This window comes from Phascolarctos cinereus, unplaced genomic scaffold, assembly GCF_003287225.1.
Source record: "Phascolarctos cinereus isolate Bilbo 61053 unplaced genomic scaffold, phaCin_HiC Scaffold_4;HRSCAF=312, whole genome shotgun sequence".
Classification (NCBI taxonomy): Eukaryota; Metazoa; Chordata; class Mammalia; order Diprotodontia; family Phascolarctidae; genus Phascolarctos; species Phascolarctos cinereus.
In genome coordinates, this window is record NW_027555847.1 from 296,822,410 (window position 1) to 296,831,574 (window position 9,165).

Sequence of the window (9,165 nt, forward strand, 5' to 3'; positions counted from 1 at the left end):
GTAGGGAAAGAAAAAATTAAACCAAGTTACTACATAGTCTCTGATTTCAGGGATAACCTGACAAGAAAAACCTACCTGTCTGAAATCAGATTTCTTGATTGAAATGTTTAAGTCCATTCCATGGGGTCCTAAACCAAGAAGTAGGAGAGGCCATGTCAGAAATAAACAGAATCCATATCCTGTATGCTTATTTCATCAGGAAAGCAGACAAAGCTCAGGTTTTTTTTAATTTTTTTTTATTTTGGTTTATTTTTTGGAAAAGAAATTTCCATTTCACTGGATATTTTATGTCTCTTATGTCACTATGCAAAATAACATAATCTTTAAAAATTGTCTAAAATTATCACTCTCGCCTGCTAAACAAATCTGACGTAAACACACATTATTAATATACAATTTGAAAACATGATGCTCAGAAAAAGAGATTTTCTGAAAACCAGGAAAAAGACTACATCTGCTAATATCCCTCTAATATAGCAAACTGACTGGGTAAATTTGCAGCAGTCCGAAGAGTTTCAATACTGCATTTTCTAAAATCCTTTACTATAAATCACAATGAGACAATCACAATAAATACATTTACTTAAATGGCTATTTTATAAGAGGTCTTCCTATTGTATTAAATCAATATTTTAATAGGAAATTTATGTATCTTTATAACTGTAGGTTGTCTACGCAGAATTTCCTTTTGAAGTACAGATATACAGAAGAGAAAATAAAAAGTTAACCTATGTGAGAGATTTTGTAATTGACTTGAAAATGATTGATTCACATACCAGCTATGTACAGATTTAGAATGACAAAAGCAATATATATTCTCTTGGATAGAGAACAAATTTTGAAATTGCTTTACCTACTTCCACATTTTTTAATGAAAATATAAACACATGTAGATTTCATGAGTTTTTGTTTATATGTGTTTATGAAGATATACACATATAAATGTATGTATATGTGCATATATACACATAGACATATAGTGAGGCAAGTATGAGATGTGTATATTATATATGTTTTATTATATATATTGCTATTTATATTGGTGTTTATGCATTTGTAATTTTTATGTGAAAGAGACCAAGACAGAGAGAGAGAGACAGAGACAGAGAGAGAGAGAGAGAGAGAGAGAGACAGAGAGAGAGAGAGAGAAATTCAGTGCAAAACAGAGATACAGAGAGAATTATTAAATGTCAAATGTCCTGGGTGGGTCTGGATCTGTGATTTCAGCACTGCAGGGGAACTCCTAGTGTGGAAATTTCCTCTGCTAACACATATCTGTAACTCCTCTGCAACATACAGTCTAAGAGGCATTGAAAGGTTAAATGATTTGAGAAGAGTCACCTAATTAATATGTATCAAGAGCAGTGCTTGATCCCAGTTCTTCCTGACTCTAATGATGGTCAGTCAGCCACTATGCCATACTGATTCTCACCAAATGACTATTTGTATAGAAAAAAACAAAGTTTTACAAATGCAAAATATGAAAATCATATTGTACAAATACTAGGAAATTACAATGGAAAATTGTAGATGTAAGAACTATATGATATTTGAAAAAAAATCATTAATTTCCACTGCTATTCATGACAATTAGAATTATATGAAATGAGATGGACAATTATTATTTTGAAATTGAAAATACATGTTATTAAATATCTGTATCAATATATAATATTCTATATTATATTTTTAAACCAATGGTTTTCTAGATAAAAAAAATATGTTACACATGTTGCATATGCACATGAATATACACACATATACTCATATGCTTATATATGGACACATATACATATACAAGATAAAGATACACATGTATACATGTCTATGTACATATTTGTGTGTTCGTGCATATGCACACTCACTTCTTTAGTGAATCATTTCTTACTACTTTGATCCAATTTGCATGCAAAGTTTTGCTTTAAATTTAGTGAAAGGAATAACTCAATTTTCCATTTTGGCTTAATTTAAGGGAGGAATAAACAAGCTCATTATCTCTAGAATGAATAATTCTTAGTCTTCTGCTTCTTTAATCCCAGTGGTAAGTTTTCTAGGATGAACACAACATAACCTTTAGTTGGACGTGTGAGCTGAATTTTTACCTTAAATAAGAGCAATTAGATATTGACTAGTTTCAACTCAGTAGCTGAATGGATGAATTTTAACTCTCAGTAGAGGAAAGGGACATTTTAAAGATCAAAACTCTAAATGGCCATAAGTTAAACTAATTGGTATAGATCACAGGATTTAGAGCTGGAAAGGTTTTTACATATCTTATGGTGGTAGTTGGTTAGCAGTTGGTAAGGGTAGTTTTGAAAAAGACAAGCAGGCACTTTCCCCAACCAGTCAGTTAAAGAAAAGCATTTGTTGAGCACCTACTATGTGCCAGGTACTGTGCTAAGCAATTTGGAAACACAGACAAAAATAATGTCTACCCTCAAGAAGATCGCAGCCTAATCAGAAAGACCACAGGTACACAACCATATGCATGTTCTTTCCAGTCATTTTTTCAGTCTTGTTCAACTCTTTGTGATCCCTTTTGGGGTTTACTTGGTAAAGATATTGGAGTAGTTTGCCATTTACTTCTCTAGTTTATTTTACAGATAAGGAAACTGAGACAAATGGAGTTAAGTGACTTGCCCAGGGTCACACAGATAATAAGTAGCTGAGGCCAGATTTGAACTCAGGTCTTCCTGTCTCCAGACTCCATACTCTATCTTTTGTACCACCTAGCTGTGATAGTAAACCACTAAATTTTAATTTTTACCAGCTTATTAACACTCTTTATAATTAGTCCTCTTTAATTTTTCCTGAATTGGATGAAGTCAATAACAGTCTATCCTCCATTAAGTGGAAAATCTGCTACAAGTAAAAATTCATATGTTATTGTTTCTGTTGTTAGTTTACATATTTGCATTTACTTTTTTTTTTCTGCTCCTGTCCTGCCAAATCTCTAAACATTAAGAGTAGAAATAATAGATTCTGTTATTATTGTTCATCCTTTGTTCTCAAAGAGCACCAGTGACATATATGATATGAAGTCCACAAGGATGTCTATCTTAAATGTCAAATGTGTTCCTTGAACACATTTACAAACGTAATTCCACTTTTACTATGGGACAAATGATCAAGGTACATCCTAGTTTTTCCTTCTATTTTATGGAAAGCATTTACAATTCAACTAACTGTTTCTCAAAGCTGTTCCATGCCTAACTGTTCAAGCAGTGGTTTCTTTTGAAATTCTGTTATTTTAAATAAATTTTATATCTGCAAAAGATTTAAATATGAGCATAATTAATTAAACAAAAAAATCCCTTTATTCTACATCAAGTGGACAATTAAATATGGCACTCAGTGCAATGAATACTTTCTTACGTGTATAATAAGTTTAACTACATGATATACAGGTTATATGGGGATTTTCAATATATTCTTTCAGTAGGTCTTATAAAAGTTAGAAGAGTATAAAATTTTGCTGTAAATATCATGGATCTATCTCAATCCTCAGAGACCATCAAGTCAAACCTCCTCATTTTAAGCATATGAGAAGTAAGAAACTAAGATAAGGTAACTTGGTTAGATCACACAATCAGTGTTACAGGTAGCATTTGAATCCAGTTCTTAAGATTTAAGAACCAGTGTGCTTTTTACTGCCTTCCTTACTAATAACTCTTTTTCGTAGACACAATATGAGTGACAAGAAAGGACTACTTGTTTTTCACTTAATATTACAAGCAATTTTTCTTTTCTGTTCATATGCCCTATCTTCTCAGCCAAACTGTGTTTCCTGAAGGCAAGGATTATGCTTTATACATTTCTACAATCTTCTCTATGCCTTTCCATGTAATAGATGCCTAATGGATATTAGATTTCTTGGCTTTAATTATTGTTTTTCTGTGTGGTCTGATGATATTCATAGACCTAATCTCTCTCTCTCTCTCTCTGTCTCTCTCTCTGTCTCTGTCTCTGTCTCTCTCTCTCTCTCTCTCTCTCTCTCTCTCCCCCCACATATATGCATTCACACACACACAAACATACATCCACACACATATCTATCTTTCTATCTATCGTGTATATACATATATGTATATGTGTGTATACATTTTTCTCCTAAAAGGTAAAGCTTAAATGAGAGATATAGCCTTATAGCCATGGATCCTTCAGTACTTCACCAGCATTTATTCATCCTGGTGCCTATTTTCTTGGTCTGAAAAGACTAGCTAAAATAATAATTTTTAAAATGTAAGTTAGATCAAAGTTGAGAGGTCAAATGGGCAGGAACATGTCACCAATGTGACATTTGTTTTCTGTAAAAAGCATCCAAGTAATTGTTATTCTTTCTGATAGTCAGTATTTATTTGAACAGTTTATATTGTGTTTGTTTTCAGGTTGTTTGAAACGACAGTCCAGCGGAACTACAGCAGACAATGGTTCAACAAATCTATTACCATCATGGCTGGATCTCAGATTAATAATTTCCTGGAATAAAACATGGGATAGCAGGTTTAAATGACAACTGTATGTAGCTGTTGCACAAAGAATCTCTGTCTTCACATTCCTTAGCTCAGATAACAAATAACCTTGAGCTTATCTCTGATTCCTGCCCCGACTCATCACAAGAAACAGAAAGATATGTAGCAGCATGCTTTGGTAGGATGAAGAGCATATTAACAGCCCTAGTCAATTTCACAAAGAACAGGGAACCTTGATGCAAAACCCCATGTACTCAAATGGTATGAAATAAAAATAGAAATGTTTAATGGTCAAGTCATCTCCATTTTAGATGAGGTATGACACATTTATTAGAAATATGATTTGAGTTTATTTGATTTAAGTATTGGTCCAGAGTTTAACACAGAGTTTCATAGGTCATGTGATTTACAGTATTTCTTGAATTCCAATTTATGTAGTAAGGGAAACAACTGCCAGAGCCTTCCCGGAATTTATCTCCTCTGAATAATCATTACCTACTGAATTTAGTTGCTCCCAAAATGTTTCAGTAACAATTGGCAGAAGTTTAGCATAACTGAGTTTTTATCATTAGTGGAAAACTCAGATATTTTAGAAAAAAAAAAAGAAGAAAGTTGCTGGATCTAGTAATTCACCTCAGAGTGGCAGCCCTTGGAGACATCCTCATTTAAGTCCCTTGACATATTAGCTTTTTTTCCCCAAATGGAAAGGCACAAGTTCTATTTCACCCAACTTTCCTAGGAAACCCAACCTGCCAAGATTCAAATATCAAAATAAAATAAAATAAAAATCTTTTTCTAACCAACAGAAGAAAAAGACTCTTCTTTCAATGTAGTCATATACCCAAGATTATAAGATAATCACAGAAAAAGTTTGTAGTTAGCTCAGCATCATCAGATGAACCAGAGGCAGCTAAGTGGCACAGCAGATCTAGAGCACTGGGCCTGCAGTCAGAAAGATCTGAGTTGAAATCCAGGTGTGTGACCTTGGGCAAGTCATTTAACTCTGCTTCAGTTCCTCATCTGTAAAATGAGTTGGAGAAGGAAATAGCAAACCAATCCAGTATCTTTGCCAAGAAAACCCCAAATGAGGTCTTAAAGAGTTGGACATGACTGAAAAACAGCAGAATAAGAACAACAAATCAAATTACCTTTTCCTGAAGCCCTGCACTGCTGAATGTTGCCTTGAAAAGAACGTTAGCCTGATAGTAGCCCATACCAAATACTCCTAGTAGCCAACAGTTTTGAAGACAACATGCTGTTGGAAGCCATTGCTGAAACCTGTAAACCTTAAAGTCCTTCTACGTAGTAGGGTGAGGGAAGAGGAAAAATAAACTGCTTCCTAAGGCAGCCCAGTGTGTATACAAATAGTTCTAATTGTTCTTAGAATTCTTTGTTTGTTTTATTGTTTTGTTCTTCCTGACAATTCATGTAGATTTTCCACTTTGAAACTTCCACCTCATAACTTCCTGATTCTGCCCTCTAGGACTAAAAACAAATTTGATCCCTCACGGTAATTCTAAAAATATTTGAAGACAGAGTACTGCCCCTTTGACTCGGTTCCCTTTGCCCCGAACTCAGCAGACTCAGTTGGTATTACAGACAGCTACAAGGAAGCCTGGGGATGACCTACAGCTTGACCTACATGTCAACCTGCCTTGCCACTCCCCACATAACACACTTCAGAATAAGCACAGGTATACTCTGACTACTTCCTGTTAGCCTTCTTGGCTCTTTTAATTGGCTACGCTATTGGAACTCCATGCGTATACTAAAGGAGCAGTCTTCCCCTCTCAGGTCTCCAAGTATAAACATTCCCCACTGGTCTCCAGGTATAAACATGACCCTATGAGCTATATCCTCCAAGTCTCAATCTGTGAACTCATGACCTCCTAGGCAAAGCTGGGAGGACTTCCTCCTATTTGTGTCTTCCTTCTTTTGGTAAATGACATTGTGATATTTTGAAAGGTACCTGCCTTCTTCCCCTTCTGGAGCGCCTAAGCATCAGGATGTCAGATACTAGAGCAGTTGTGTCAATGCAGAGGCAGAATAGCAGTGAGGGAATGAGTCTCTCATAAAGACAGAGGACACAGAGAAGAAAGGGCTCATTTGAAATTGATCAGGTGATGAAATTTAAAATAATTAAAATTAATTATATAAATAAAATAGATAAATAACCTATAATATGAATAATAAATGATTTTAATATTATAATGTATAGTTGATATAACATACAATTAATATGACTATATAATATAAACAAATATTAAAATGATATTGAGGTATTCTGTGGCAACTCTCCTAGTAAGGCCTATTTACTAGCTTCTCATCTGATCGTAATTATTCTATTATTCTTCATTGTTTAACATTAGTAATAATTGATAATAATAGTAATAATAATAATAGCTAGAATTTATGTAGTACTTTCAGGTTTGCAAAACATTTTGCAAACATTATCTAATTTATCTTCAAAATAATCTTGGGAATTAGGTGTTATTAGTATCCCCATTTCTACAGATGAGGAAATTAAGGCAGACGGAGGCGAAGAGAATCTCCCAGTGTCACAAAGCTAAGCAAGTTTCTCAGGATGGACTTGAACTCAGGTCTCCCTGACTCTAGGCCCGGAGCTCTATCTCCTGAGTAACCTAGCTGCATCACCTTTTTTGTCTGTGAATAAAATTTCCTGTTCCTAATTCCATTCTTGATTGTTGTTTGTACTCCAGGTGCCTTTTACTTCCTCCTCAAACCACCCTCCTCCACCTTGCTATCATCTCTCATTTCACTTTAGTGAAATAAAGGTGATAAGAGGAAATAAAATAGAATTTTCCCTGAGGAATGTGAAAGGAAGAGGATAAAATTAAAGAACTAGGTGCATATTCTCCCTGTTGAGGAAACAAGAAGAGCAATGAACCCAGGGAAAGCCACAAGGGCAGTAAGGATAGGGTGGGCCGATGACACCACCCTTTTATACACTTAGCTTAGTGGTGCCCAGATATCCAGACATTGTTCTATAAGAGCTTCTGTAGCTTAATATACCCAATTCCTTCAACAGATCCTGATTTGACCTGCATTCAATCTTTCACCATTCTGGATAGCTTGTCAGCTATCAATATCTTTCTGAAACTATGTCATCCCAAAATAAATCAATATTCTACTTGTGGCCTTGTTAGGACAGGAGTATATGGGACTTGTTTGGTCATTTCAATAATTTCTGACTCTTTGTGACTCCATCTGGGTTTTCTTGGCCAAGATACTATAGTAGTCACTTCCTTCTCCATCCCATTTTACAGATAAAGAAACTGAAGGAAACAGGGCTAAATGACTTGCTTAGGTTTACACTGCTCATAAGTGTTTGAGGCAAAATTTGAATTCAGTCTTCTTAACTCCAGGACCAGCATTCTATCCACTGCACCACTTTGATGCCTATATATGGGTCTAGCATAAACTTATTCCTGAAGCCTTGCAGAGTGCAATTCTTTCAATTTATAAATGAGATAGGTGAGGCCTAAAGCAGCCTGACAAGTTATATAGGGAGGAAGTAGCTGAAGTTTGATTTGAACTCAGGTGCTCTGACTTGAAACTCTGTACTCTTTAAAGTGTTTGCTAAAACTCAACTTTATCAGATTAGGCATGTAAATACTAGAAGAGCATATGAAACCCAATTTCTGAGGGTTCAGAGAAGCCCTAACATACTGGGAAATTACTGCAGCAGAAGATTAGCCTGCCATACAAAAATCAGAAGCAGAGTGGGTCATATTGAACAAACAAATGCACGGAGTATGCTGCATCAACTTTATCTGCATCTATAGGTAGCAGAATCTTCCTTCCTTCCTTCCTTCCTTCCTTCCTTCCTTGCCTCCTTCCTTCCTTCTTTCCTTCTTTTCTTCCTTCTTTTCTTCTTTCCTTCCTTTTTTTCCTTCCTTTCTTCTTTTCTCCCTTCTTTCCTGCTTTCCTTCCTCTCTTTCCTAATGATTACTTTCTCTTCTTTGAAAGTAGATACACAGTTATTTAAATCCTTTGGCCTCTTTCATATTTCATGGATCCTGCCCTCAAAATTTCACAGGATTAGGTGACAGAGTAGGGGAAATTGCTTGACTTTGAATAACTAAAGTAGACCTTTCATGATGCTTAGCAGTTTGACACATTTCTTTTTTTTTCCTACTGTATATTTTCCTCTTGATCATTTTTAACTGAACTATTCATTCTCCTTGCTCACATAACCAACCTGATTTCCTTTTTATATGCAACCTTCAAGTTAACTGAGAATGAAACTAATTAATTAGCATGCTTGATTTTCAATCTTTAGTGTCTTCCAATGAAATATAACTGGCATTGATATATTAAGAGCTAGATATATTAGCTACCTTTATATTCTGTTGAATCCTTTTATATTAATTACTACTCTGCCCTTATGTTTTATTCATGTATGAAATTTGTTTGCATTAGCACATGTTTTCTCAATAAAAATATAAATAATAAAGGATGGAATGGTAGAGAACCCTTTGCTACATCAAATACAATCTACTGCCAAATTTATATTTGTCCACAATAATTAGCTACTATTATTAGTTTTAACACTTCAAACCACCTCAAAACAGAAGTAAAACAACATGAATTGTATAACTTAGCTTATTTCTGTGTAGAACATAAACACTGTGAATTTGACTTCATATGCTGAAATGCAATCAATGTGGTT